Consider the following 12,864-nt stretch of genomic DNA (forward strand, 5'->3'; position numbering starts at 1 on the left):
ACAAATATGCCCAAGGCATTGGCTAGCCCGAAAAACTTCTAATTGGAGGCAAACATGTGCTGGCCGCTGGCCGAAAGGGGATGCCGTTTTGGTCCAGTGTTCCAGGATGTCGGGATGTCCAGATGGTCCTCGAGGGTATCGCCACCTACCGGGCGGCTTGCGATAATGGTTCTTTTCTATGCATTAGAGGGGGGCGCCTGCCCAAGTTTCAGGCATGTCATGTTTGTCATGTTGCTGTGACTCCACCTCTTTTTGTCCTCCCTTGATTCAGTCCTTCGTCCTGTTGTTTCTTTCACTTGATTTTCACTGCTGTTGTTTGCTCCCTCAAAACTCTGTGTCGCTGCCTAATGGGCGCACTTGTCCGAATTGTGAGGGGTTTTTAAAAGATATGGGGCTTTAAGGGGGGGGGGGGAAGGCTGGGGGTGACTGGGGTGGTGTTGGGGACATCTTGTGCTGCTTCGTCTTCGTGGAGCAGCACTTGACCTGGATCTTTTATTTTTTCGACTACGATGATGCTGCAGCTTGAACGGATGCTTTGGCTATGTGTGGCACAAAGCTAATTGCCTCGCTGTCGGGAGAATATTTATTCCTGGCTCTGCACGAGCCACTCAACCACATGAATCACCGCCCCTTCAAAACCCTCCCACGTGAGTGCACCTGATTTTGTCACACATTTGAGCTAAGGCAGATCCCAAACCTTCTAGAATAGCAAAGATAAGAAGTCCGCTCTTATCCGCATATTGGAGTTAAAACGAAAAAAATTAAAATAAAAAGGTCAACAAACATTGTTTAAATTTAAATGTTCTTTATTAAGCACGTATTTTTTATATAAAATATAAGATATTAATGTTTTGATAAAAAACACCAGACCACTGGAACAGTCAAAATAATAATAATAAACGCGCCGCTCACCCTATATATATTAATAAATTGCCAAAAATGTGGCATAACCAAAACAAGAAATATGCCGACATTTTTACTTTTTTTTTTTTTTTTTGTTAAGGTACGGATGGTTAGGAGACCCCAAGCGAATGATCCCCGAGACCACCGCCTAGGTTTGTAGGACCTAACCGCCCACCCCGCCCCCTCTCATATTGTGGCTGTGGCGGCTTTTTGATTTACTGATGTTGCCACACGACAGAGAACAAAAATGTTAGTGGTAAAAATGACATAAAATGTAAATATAAACGTATTTACTATCCTGGTGTTAATAGATACGTTTGTTAAAAGCTGACAATATCAACAGCGTTAGTTTTCACGAGTCTGTATAGCAATCGCTTATCTTAAAAATGTGCTACAATTATGAATTTATTGCTTTTCTTGCAGTGCCTTAAAGCAACATAAGGATGAAGGCGGCAAGTGCCGCCATACACACAATAATAGCCCAGATATATGGTACGAGTAAATATATCCCCACTGGCATGAAGGATGACGCCAATTGGCCTGCGTTGCTTAGCGCCAACGAAAGGCGCTGCGGCCAACACACAGTCAGCAGCAGACAGAGACGGCATGTGCGACTGCGAACGAGACGGGACGACACATTGGGGCAACAAGGCATTTTTTTTTTTTTTATTCGCTTGGCCAGAAGCTTGGTGGCGCCTCAAGTAGCCGGGTATGAAAATACAAAAAACAAGGAGAAAAACAAATAAAATAAAAACCGAACGGCCAAAAGGACTGCGGAGCGCATAACTTCACTGAGGCGGCGGCACCGGCTTCTGATCAAACGTTTATAAGCAACGTCTTCAATGCCCAGCAACAACATCGGTACAACATCGGCAACAAAAGCAACAGCAACAGCCAGCCAGCCAGCCAGCCAGCCAGTTCCAGAGCTTTAAGACAAAAGCGCGTTGGCAGCCAGCGAGCAACATCAAAACGAGGGATTTGAAAGGGGGATTTTATGGTGGGATTTCAGGTGCAACTGCAAAGGGGGCTGGGGAGGTGGTTTTCACACAGAAAGAAAAGTTACGAAGACCCATTTGATTCGAACGCCAATTAGCTGAGGTACATTGGTTAATACGTTGGATACTAAAGGAATTTCAAGAGGGTTTTTAGTGCATATAAAATTAATCACTACAATTCCCAGGATCACATTGCAGAAGTTTTAACTATTCGAAAACTAAACTTTTAAGGTTTCTAAAGGTTTTTTTTTCAGAAAAAGAGCGAATTACCTAAGGTCTCGTGCAATCCTTGGGTCGTGTTCTTTTCGTGTCCTTTTGTATTTAAGTGTGCACTCCTTCGTTTTTTTTTTTTCGGATTGGATCGTCTTTATTTTGAGACAACGACGCCGGCAAAGCTGCCCCCTTCTTTGGGTTTTTGGAACCCTCCTCTTCTTGTGTCCAGCGACATCTTCGGCAAAGTTATTCAAGTGGCGCCAGTCAAACATTTTTTTGCGCAAGAACAACAACAACTACAGCAAAAGCAACAGCAGCAGCAGCAGCAAAATGCTGCAAGTAAGCCAATACAACAACTACAAGATTTGGGCCTTCAAGACAACAATGAATGGCGCTCCATACACACGCACTCACAGGAAAAGGAAGCAAGAACTAGGGAGACAAACCACTGACCAGCGATTAGTGCTTCTCAAACTGTCTCGAAATTAAATCAAAACTTACCCTTTTATTGTGTGAAAGAGATCTCTGGGGTATTGCAAAAACAGTACACTCAAATGTAATATATAAATGCAGGCTATATTTTATTTTACGTTTACTTAAAATGTACTTTACACGTAAACACTTGGATTTGTCACTTAACCAAGGATTATACAGGGACTACAACTATTTACTTGCAAAATATTGCGATACGCTTAATATAATTTCATGAATATATCCCAGATAAACTTTCGAATTGCAGATTACGGCTTACCCTAATTCAGTTTACAAATATTTAATTAGAAAAAAAAGTGGCATATATTTGTATTCAGAGCAGTTGCTTCATCGTTGTTGGGTGCAAATTAAATTTCCCATCTGACGGTTCGAGGGGTTGGGTGTTTTTTGGTGTTTTCGCTTTCGAGGGTGAAAGTCATCGACAGATTAGCCGACAATTTGGTGTCACTTTTGCCCGAGGACACTCGAGGACATGCAGGAAGAAGGACGAAGTACGAAGTACGCTGCTGCTGACATCGAGACATCTCGATGTCCTTGTCGTCTGCATCGGATGTTTCAATTCGCAAGTTGCGCTTCCTTCCGATCACGTGGCCAAAACGCCAACGGCGGCCGTTCACTTCCGCCAGGCCGATAGCTTCCGTCCGCTCGCAGCAACAACAATCGGAGAATCCAATTCCCCAGTCATCCATCCTTTCAAGCATCCGTTTGTCCGGCTCTCCATCTAAGCGGTTGTCCGCAGACACACGGTCAGAAAAGCGTTGTTGGTCCTGCAAGTAAAGATTTAAAACAATTAGGACTTCCAATGAAGATATTAATAAAGATTATAGGCTAGTAAAGCAAAGGTTTAAAACAATTAGGACTTCCAACGAAGATATTAACAAAGATTATAGACCAATTAGCAGCTCTTAGCTTAAGCCTTAGTTAGTTTAAGTCTAAGTATATGTTACGTTTATTTATATTTTGCATTATTAGCACAGAAATCAGAAACGTTTTTAATAAAGTAATACATGAGAACAACTCTTATGGCTGATAAAGATATTTTCTAAAGATATTTTCTCTCTGTACGCTAGTATTTCCCTTTCCAATCGACCCGCGTGACAATTACTCATGAATACATTTTGCGCCTGATAAAAGTGAACGCTTGATGTTCCAGGGGCGGGGGCTTTTGATTCGGAGGGGGTGCGTTTAGAGGGGAGCGGACAGCCGTTTGCGTTTTATTTATGGTTTTATTTGCGGCATCACAAAAGCCTGCCACGAGCCTCGAGCTCTCGAGGACTTTCAACTAGGATGAAAGTGGCAGTGGGAGTGGGATTGGGAATGGGAATGGGAACGGGAACGAGGATGAGCATCGAGACAGCGAGGACATTGTACCACAGAGCGTCATATGTTTGTTACCCTGGATATCTGCGGCCAAATCTTTCAACCCTCCAACTACTCGCTGCATCTGTAGCACTATCTATCTATCCGCGACTATAGCTGTGTGCGCCCCATAACCATAAAGTCAATTTATTTATTAAGTTTTTATCGCAAGCGTCGCGCAATGGAGAACAATTCTCAAAAAAAAAAAAAAAAAAAACAAAATAAGAAACAGAAACACATTTGGGTATTTATTTTGAGTGGGGGTGGCGCGGTTCTGACAGTTGGACATTAACTAGTTGTTGTTGATTTGATTTTATCGAATCAGTAATGTGTTTTGGCCCTTTGTGTGCTGCGATTCAAGGGCAATTGCTTAACCACGAGTTAATTATTAAGCTAAACCTTTAAGAGGATCCAATAGTATAGATTTTTGAAAATCAAATTCACAATCAAAATATACTTTTCAAGCATGTTGTTACATTCAAAAATGATTTTTCAATGTGTTTAAGGTTATGACAAATGTCATTTTTGTAGCTTTTTGTTTGGTATTGTATTGTAATGACATTAGTTTGTCGCCTACGTTATAGGCAATTGAGTAGGCAATTCCTAATTTACAAAGTGCTGCGATCGTGTGTCCCTGCTTAACGGCCTGTTTAATGGCACGGAAATGAAAATGAAAGTCGTTGAGCGATTTTGCTCACACTCCTCCCACACTCTACCTCTCTCTTTTTCACCGTGGGAAGGCAGTAAACAGACATTTGTTTTAATTAACAAAAATTAAACGACGGACGCCTACGCACTAATGTCCACAATGCGTGGCACAAGTTCTCTGTCTCTCTCCCTCTCTTTTTAGCCATCTCTTTCTTAGGATACAATATTTGTTATTCTGCAGTTTAAAATTCTTGAATTCTTTTCAGATGGCTCGCGGCAGCTGTACGCGGGTGCTTGTTGTCCGTATGTAAATTAACTTAAATACCCTAGAAATTAATTAGCAGCGATTGAGATCGCATGATAATGACAACACAACAACACACGAAACACCGAACCACCGAACCACCGACCACCGACTGTTTCGAATGGTTTTTCAGTGGTTCCGTCCGGCCTTAACCCTTTTTCTTTACTTTTCTTCTCTTCTTGTTTTTTTTTTCTTTTTTTTTTTTGGAGAACGACGTCGCTGTGGCGGCGACAGTAATAATGATGCGTTTATCCAAAACGAGCATCAGATAAGCGCCAGCCACAGGCGATCGACAAGTTTGATAAGGCGCTGCCTGATAAGAGCGAGACGGTTGTAGAGCGCTACACTCGCAAAAACAAATGAATATAGCTCATTGCCTTATAGCAGAGGACAGTTACTATTTCACTATATATCCATTCTAGAATATATAGTTGGATTTGCTTTATACCTAAGTTAATTTCACTTAGGTAGCGTTTTACCTACCGCCCTTCCTTCCTTATTTATTTAATTTTATTTAAAAACATTTATGCCAGTCATTTTTTGCAATGCATCAGGAGCGGGCAGCGTGTGTGCCCATCATTCAAATGCCAATTAAAGGCGCCGGCTTACACAGAACCTGAGAACGGTCGATCGAACTGGAACCGAAGGAACCAAAACCCAACCCAAAGTAGCGAACCGATCCCATCGAATGGAACGGATCCCGAAAGGCTGAAAGGCAATCAGCTGTCATTTGGAGGCAAACAAAGTGGACATGACCGGCGCCCGTTTCCCTTCACCTCGTGCGCTCCACGAAAATTGGCGCTCAAGGGTTTTTCAGCCTGACACCGAACTAAATACCCTGCGGCGATCCAAAAACAGGTTAATGAGGAATAATCACCCACCCAAAAATTATAGGATTTTGTTATAATTGGGGGATCTTCTTGGTTAGCTGGTCAAGCCAGGCAGATGTGCTTAAAAAATAAAAGGGTTAGCGTATGATTTATGTATGTGTGGCTCAAAGGGAACATTCCGGGTGTTTAGAAGTCGTGTTAGAACTAAATTAACCAAATCAATATGATACTGAATTAAGAGTTATACATATTATTAAATGCGAGCCATTAAAGGCATTCAATATTTCTCACATACTCGCATTGCGCTTTGAATCGTTGTGTACCGGTCGATCTGATCGCTTCCGAAAACGAGGCAAAAACAAATGACGACGGAATGAAATGAGATCGACAATGGGCCTAAGACCAGGTCCAAAGGCAAGAGATGAGGCCAAAGCCGAAGCCGAAGCCCAAGCCAAAACCAAAAGCCAGACCATAAGCAAGACTGACACTGACTGGACTTCGCTTGCTTCACCATTGTGATTGCGATTGTGTTGGGCCCGGCTCAACAGCGGCGCTTGGATTCGCAACTTGGCGCTGAAGTCGCCGTCGCGGTGACGGAGTATCTAGAGCAACGGGAGCAACGGGAGGATCGGAGGAGGATCTGGCGGTGGACCAGCCGAATGGCCATTCATCGATCAAGCTGCAAGCGCCACGACGAGAAAGACGAAACGTGAGGCACCAGAAGCTGCGGGTTCAGACATAAAATAAAAAAAAGAAAAACGAACGAAACTGCTTGGAAAAAAAAAACAATCGGCAGGCTGAGATCTTGCCTCCGACTCCATTTGAATACTCCCGAACTCGCACTGGCATTCGCAGTGCGATTTGTATTGCAAACTCTGCACTCAGCCAAAGTTTTTCAGTATAAAAAAAACTATAGATCAGACAGAAATTATGACAAACACTTCGAAAGTGTTTCAAGCTGCCTCTTTTGCGTATGCAATACGAATACTCTTGAATTCCAAACTTACACACATTCAATGGATATGACTAGGTGCTTTTTTTTGTCCAGTGTAACCCCTTGTTGACCTGTCAGTGTCGCTGTTGCTGTCGCTGTCGCCAAAAAAAAGAGCGTCGTCTTCATCGCAGCCCCAATCGGAAGGCGCATTGTATTGGCGACTGCGGATCGGGAATCGGGGATATCTGTATATATCAGGGATATAGGATAGACAACAGGGACTCGGGCAATTCCAGATGCTGTGAGCTGGAAAACGGCGGATCACCAGATCGGGATCGCAGCGCCGGGACATTGTCTTTGATCGACTTGAAAACTGAGGGACTGTGCGACGGTTTGAATCTGAAGCTGAAACTGACGTCGTCTGGTAGATACCGTTGTATCGTTGTATCCCCCGGATCTGCATCTGCATCTTGCTCGAAAACTGAAGTTGTATATGAAACCGAAACTGAACGTTGCGCGCTCAAGTTTTTCGTTTTCTTTTTTTTTTTGTTTTTTCGGGCTCTTGGCAATTGATTCGCAATTCCGTGGGGCGCATTGATTTTGATCGACCACGACAGGCGCGCCATTCGGTCGCTCGTCGGCGCCTTTCCCCTTCGTTTCCTCTGCGTATATAACCCCTCCGAAAATGCCCCCCTCTGATTTTTTTTTCCATTACTTTTAGGGGGGCAGACGCAAATTTTATTGACAGCGCCTGTTGGCAGCCAAGGATCGAGAAGCGAGAAGCGAGGATCGGAAATCGGGAATCGAGAATCAGAGCCACTGAGCCGCTGATGATTTGGCACTCGTGTGAATAAGCGCTCAACGAGTGCACTCACACTGAAGTGAAGTGAATAATAAGCTCACACAGCAATAAAGTGAATATGGCGAAGTATAATGAAATCCCAACTAGTTACTTTTGATGTAAGGATATGAATAATAATGACTCATTCATTTCATTTTAAATCCGTTTAGGATGCTGACCTGAGGCCCAAAATTCTCAGTTTCCTTTCATTATGCCTGCCAAATTGCCAAACAAAATCGACGGAATGCAGGGGTATTCCAGGGAACGTTGGGTTCCGATCTGGGTTGAGAGCAGACAAACGAACAAAAAATAAAAAAAAAATGACAATTTGACGGCCCATTTCACTTGCAGTGTGGCATCACTACAAAGCGCCCCACGCTAATTGCGGCAATTAAGTGCACAAAAATCTAACGACAAAAATGCAATGGGGGATCGGAATGATATAATTTTAACGAGGGGGGGGGGGGGCTACCAACGTTTTTGGGGGCTGCGGTCAATCAGCTACCTGCCTTTTGTTGTCCGGAATTCGGCGCTAAATGCTCTGCGCCCAGTTGCCTTCGCCCTTTGAAGTTAAATAGCGCCGAGCGGCACGAATCCTGAAACTATATAGATAATGGTCGAGGGGTACTGCGGTCTGCGGGGCTTCGCAGATCGTCCGATCGGTCCAGATCCAAAATGACATGCAACAGGCGGAAAAAAACACACACAAAAAACTAAAAGAACGTCGCCGTTCTGACAACATGTCAACAGCAGTTTGATGAGTATAGTGTGATCTAATAATTAAATGACGAACTTTGACTACTCTGCCAACTGCTTAGGATGCGTTAAAAACCTATTCATAGAGGATTTAGCTTCGATTAAAGATATATAATTTATATACTTCAGGTTTCGGGTAATATATAATATATTGTTGGTTGTGCTTACCAAAATGTGAGGGATTCTTCATGTATCGTAGCGTATGGAGACAACAATATGATAGACGCCAGTTTATGTCGCCTGGAATTGGTCAGAATCGGAGCCTTCTGCTTTCCACTGTCGCCAAGCTCCCCTTGCCTTCAGTTTTTTGGTGCCTTTGGCAGTCCTTTTTTTGTATTTAGCTCCCGAACTCCTACACTCTCTTGCTTATCTGTATGCCGGCAGGAAATTTGCGCCGCTTTGATATGATCGCCGACAATGACAACGGCAACAGCAGCCAAGGCAGCATCTACACAGAGAGAAAAAAAAAGAATATTATCTATTTTTAATAAGACAAGCAGAATGTATTACGCATCTATATCTAAGAATATATTTATAATTTAGTTCCTTTTGTATTGAAAATGTATTGAGGATTTTACAAGTTTAATGCTTTTATACTTTTTACCGTGTAAATCAGCAAACGTTGCTGGGATTTTTGATGGAACAATATTTTCGTTTGTCCGTCCGTCTGTTCGTCTGTCCGATTTGTCCGCTTGTCTGTCTGTCTGTCTGTCCGTTGTTGTTGCTGTATTGTCGGGGCCATGTCAAGCGCCAATTGGAGCCACACTTTGCCCGGTGGCGGGATTGGGGGTTGTGTATGGGGCAGGACAGTTCGGTTTTTCGGGCTCAGTGACTCCATGGTCCGCTGGCTTCTTCCTGTGCTGCCACTGACGATGACGAAGCGTTGACAAGGCGATGACAGATTTCTGCGAATTTTTCGCATTAGGCTTTGAACTCGAGCATTTGTTTTTGCAGCCACTGGAACTGGGTCGATGAGAGCTACACTGCGAGCAAAAAGGATAGTTGAGAGACTATATTTTCCTGGATTTTTACATTTAATGTACTTGTACTTATATATTTTTAACCAACTTCTTTCAAATGTACCCTAGACTATACACAAGCCGTTAATAAAAGTGAAGATTTTTTACTTCTTTTTTTTTTGTTCTGTGTAGGAATGGATGAGGGGGTGTGAGGGGGGCACGGGCAGTACCGGTGGGTACGGCGCTACTGTTTTCGCTCAAGCGCTTCGCTTGCTGACGGCTCGGAACGGCGGGCAAGTGGCGCTGCCCTTTGATGCTAACGGTTCTAGAGATGCCTCGATTTCCGCAGAAATTGCTAATAGAATCACAGCCCTCCTAAACCCCCAACACCCCTTTAAACACCCCTTTGCCGCAGCTCTCTGCCCCATCCACTGGGCCATTCATCTGGCCAACTTTATCAAAGGGTTGACTTTGTCTAAGCGCCTCTGCTCCAGTCGCCTTTCTTTAATTTTCCTCAGAGGATGCTTGGATGGAGGATGCTTTTACAAGGCTGGAGATTCTGCAGATTTGGTCGATATGGGAGTGCTGGGGCGGGACAACGCCACCTGATGGCGACACGTAGCTCGTTTATGGCAGCGCCTGATGGCGGCGCCTGTGGGAAAATGCTATCCAACCCGCGCGACTCTTTTCGTTTGCACTCAGAAAAATTGATTTGACTTAGATACTATAGAGTTAACTGCACTATATAATAAATATATAACCCCTTTCGCGAAGTGTACCATCCAAAAAGGGTGTGGCACATGGCTCACGTTCGAAACTCCCACTCCCAATTCAGCTGCAACTCCATCAGGTCCATGTCCACGTTTATGTCTTAGGACCCGAGATCTCGGTGGCTGATGCCCTTTGACCAATCTGCGCCAAATGCCAGCAAGTGAATGGCAAAAACAGACAGCAAGAGAAAAACCAGAAGCTGAAGGAATCCACTCAATGAGTTGGCCATGGGTTTGCTAATAAGGCGACATGTGAGTTATGAGTGCCGAGTGCCAGAGGTAAATGAATACCAAGTGAGTGGTTGGGAAAAGACGTGAATGTCAGATACCGAAATTATTCGGCATTATGCCAATATTTTAACGTAACGAAGGCTTAAAGTTCGTAGGATTTCATTGAAGGTAGCGTTATTATACATACATTTTACATATGTACATCAAAAGTACGTGGAAGATATGAATCAATTTTGTTATTTCTATTGCTGTTGATAGAAAAAAAAATCCGTTTAATTAGGATTCTCTCAATTCAGATAACGAACTTGAACTATAAAAAGCAAACGAGTCGTCTTTAGACAAAAAGCGGATTGTGTTAAGTGGACCGATTGGAACCGGCAAATCCGGGAGTTAACCAGCAACACCAGCGATTAGATCTCCCGATAGGTGGTGATAGACGGTTGCGACATTTGTGGTTAATGGAGAGATGGTGATGCTATCAGATGGTATCGTGCCTACACAGAAACGGAGGCATTTGGTCATTAGGCATAGCATTGTCACAATATTTGCGCGTCGCTTGGGTGGTGCGAGGTCGATTGAGAGATAGTTGGATAGTTAAGACCATGTATCATCAGACATATACGCGTATCGTATCCCTCACCCTCGATGACTTTTTCAAGTGCACACGCGTCGCAGGGCTAAAATGACAAAGACGGCGGCCGCCGTCAAGCCATTGAGATTTAATTGCACAAACGCCAGTTGAGCAATAAAATTTATGGCCTACAAATAATAGGTCTCATCCGATCCGAATCCGAATCCCAATCCGAAGACCAATTCGTATGAGGCGCTGAGGGGGTGTAGCAGTGCTCTTTACCCTGGACAATCGAGGCTCTTTGATGAATGGCCGCAATGACAACTCAGATGAAAGCGCAATAGCGCTGGATACCAAATGTAAAGTGTCCAAACAACTGGTATAGGTTAGATGATATTTAAACAGCGAAATATCTATTCTATTGATTTCAAAAGTTTAACATTTAAGTTGCACTCCTAGTACTTTAAACATTTAACTGTGATGATTAGTAGAATTTAACTTTAGTCTCTTATTCAGCTGGTATTGCAATCGATACTTTATAAGTGGATTTATTTTGGGGTTCCTTTTTCGCCAGAATAACCAAAAGTCAGCCCGCAGAGCTTGTGCATGTGCGTGTGATTTGAAAGCGAATTCAAAAAAAAAAAAAAAAAAAAAAACTTAAGCCCACAGCTGCTGATAATTCCTGCGATCTCTTGCATCTTCCTTTTGTTTTCATGATATGGGGGTGCATGTGGGATTTGGTTTTGCGACTGGGGATGCAGTCAAGTAGATTCAATTGCCGCTAACCCTCGATTTCAGATGGATTTTGGATCTGCCTTAGTACTCTACTTTCTTTTTTGTTAGTTCAAATGTTCTCGATTTCATTGATTTCAATTGCTGCATTGCATTGCCCAAAATATCGATTACAATAAACACACACACACAGAACTACAAAGGGCGGGACACGGGCAACAACAAAAGGTGCAGCCAACAATAGAATGGTCGGAATCGTTTAAGTTTAAGGCCATTAGAGAAATTCCAGCTACCTGAATATTTTCCCCCCGCCACTCACCGGATTTCGTGGATCACTTAATTTTCTTTTCTTTCGGCTATTTTCCAGCCCAACCCCGCAATTTCCAGCTCGGTTTCAATTCGCAGATGCCAAATGTCTTATTTACACGTGTAATCGATAGCCGAGCAGGTGGTTTTGGTCACTGCCCCATAGATTCACATACAATAAGAATAATTTCAATCTAAAATTTATATCAGCCATCTTAAAAAAATATCAACTCATCGATTTCCACGGGATTCCCTTAAGACGAGTGTAAATTCCCATGGAAAAGCTAATGATTACATGTATGAAACCAATTTCGCCATATATTGTAGTTGGTGCAAACCCTTAGCCATCGTGATCCGATCCTATATCTTGGCTTTCCCAATTGCCCAGTTGCCCAACATTTTGTCAACCGACCGACAACAGATACCGCCCCTAATTACAGGCTCCCACCATCATCTCTCCCTATTATGCTGTAAATCGCAAAAGCGTAAAAATATGTGACAACGCCCGAACAGCGCTCCAATGGTCACAGCTTGTTATAAGCTACTACACTGAGCGGAAATATTAGTTGAACTTAAAGAAAGGTAAATGCGTTTAAACGCATTCAAAGCAAAGGGATCTGGTTTTACTTGGCATCTTTAAGTGTAAATTCAGTTGGCATATTATTATTGCATATTAAGTAAAAATAATGAGATTTCAGTGTACTCATTGGACTGGCCGCTCCACTGGCCGCTCCAGTTCACGCCCACACGTTGCGTCGCCTCTTTATATAATGGATAAAGAGCAGGGATCGGGGCGAATCGGGTGAACTCCCATGCGAACAAACGCAATTGTTGTGCAAGCTGCGGCATGGGGTGCTTCATCTGGGGCGACGAAGTCTAGGAGCCCCCCTCGGAAAATAGCCGCAATCATTTGCAGTCACAGTCACAATCACAGTCGCCATCACAATCCCAGAGATCGGGAGTTACGCTCCGCCTGCGCGTCCCAGGTGAAAGTGCGAGCTATGGTTCGTATATCCCCCA

At 43.5% G+C, this 12,864-nt stretch overlaps 1 long non-coding RNA gene across 2 annotated transcripts in view; it reads right to left on the minus strand.

Moving 5' to 3' along the window:
* Positions 1 to 2,794: 2,794 nt before the first annotated feature.
* Positions 2,795 to 12,864, minus strand: part of lncRNA:CR32773 (long non-coding RNA:CR32773) — a 223,710-nt gene continuing 213,640 nt past the window's right edge. The window contains exons 1-3 of one of the 2 annotated variants that reach the window (NR_123791.1): positions 8,880 to 9,159; positions 8,444 to 8,723; positions 2,795 to 3,370 (exon numbers count right to left, since the gene is read on the minus strand). This is a non-coding gene — a long non-coding RNA (long non-coding RNA:CR32773). Of the gene's footprint in view, positions 3,371 to 8,443; positions 8,724 to 8,879; positions 9,160 to 12,864 lie in introns of those variants that run through there. The other variant, NR_123790.1, reaches the window with a different exon arrangement.

The sequence above is a fragment of the Drosophila melanogaster genome, chromosome X (genome assembly GCF_000001215.4).
Source record: "Drosophila melanogaster chromosome X".
Taxonomy (NCBI): domain Eukaryota; kingdom Metazoa; phylum Arthropoda; class Insecta; order Diptera; family Drosophilidae; genus Drosophila; species Drosophila melanogaster.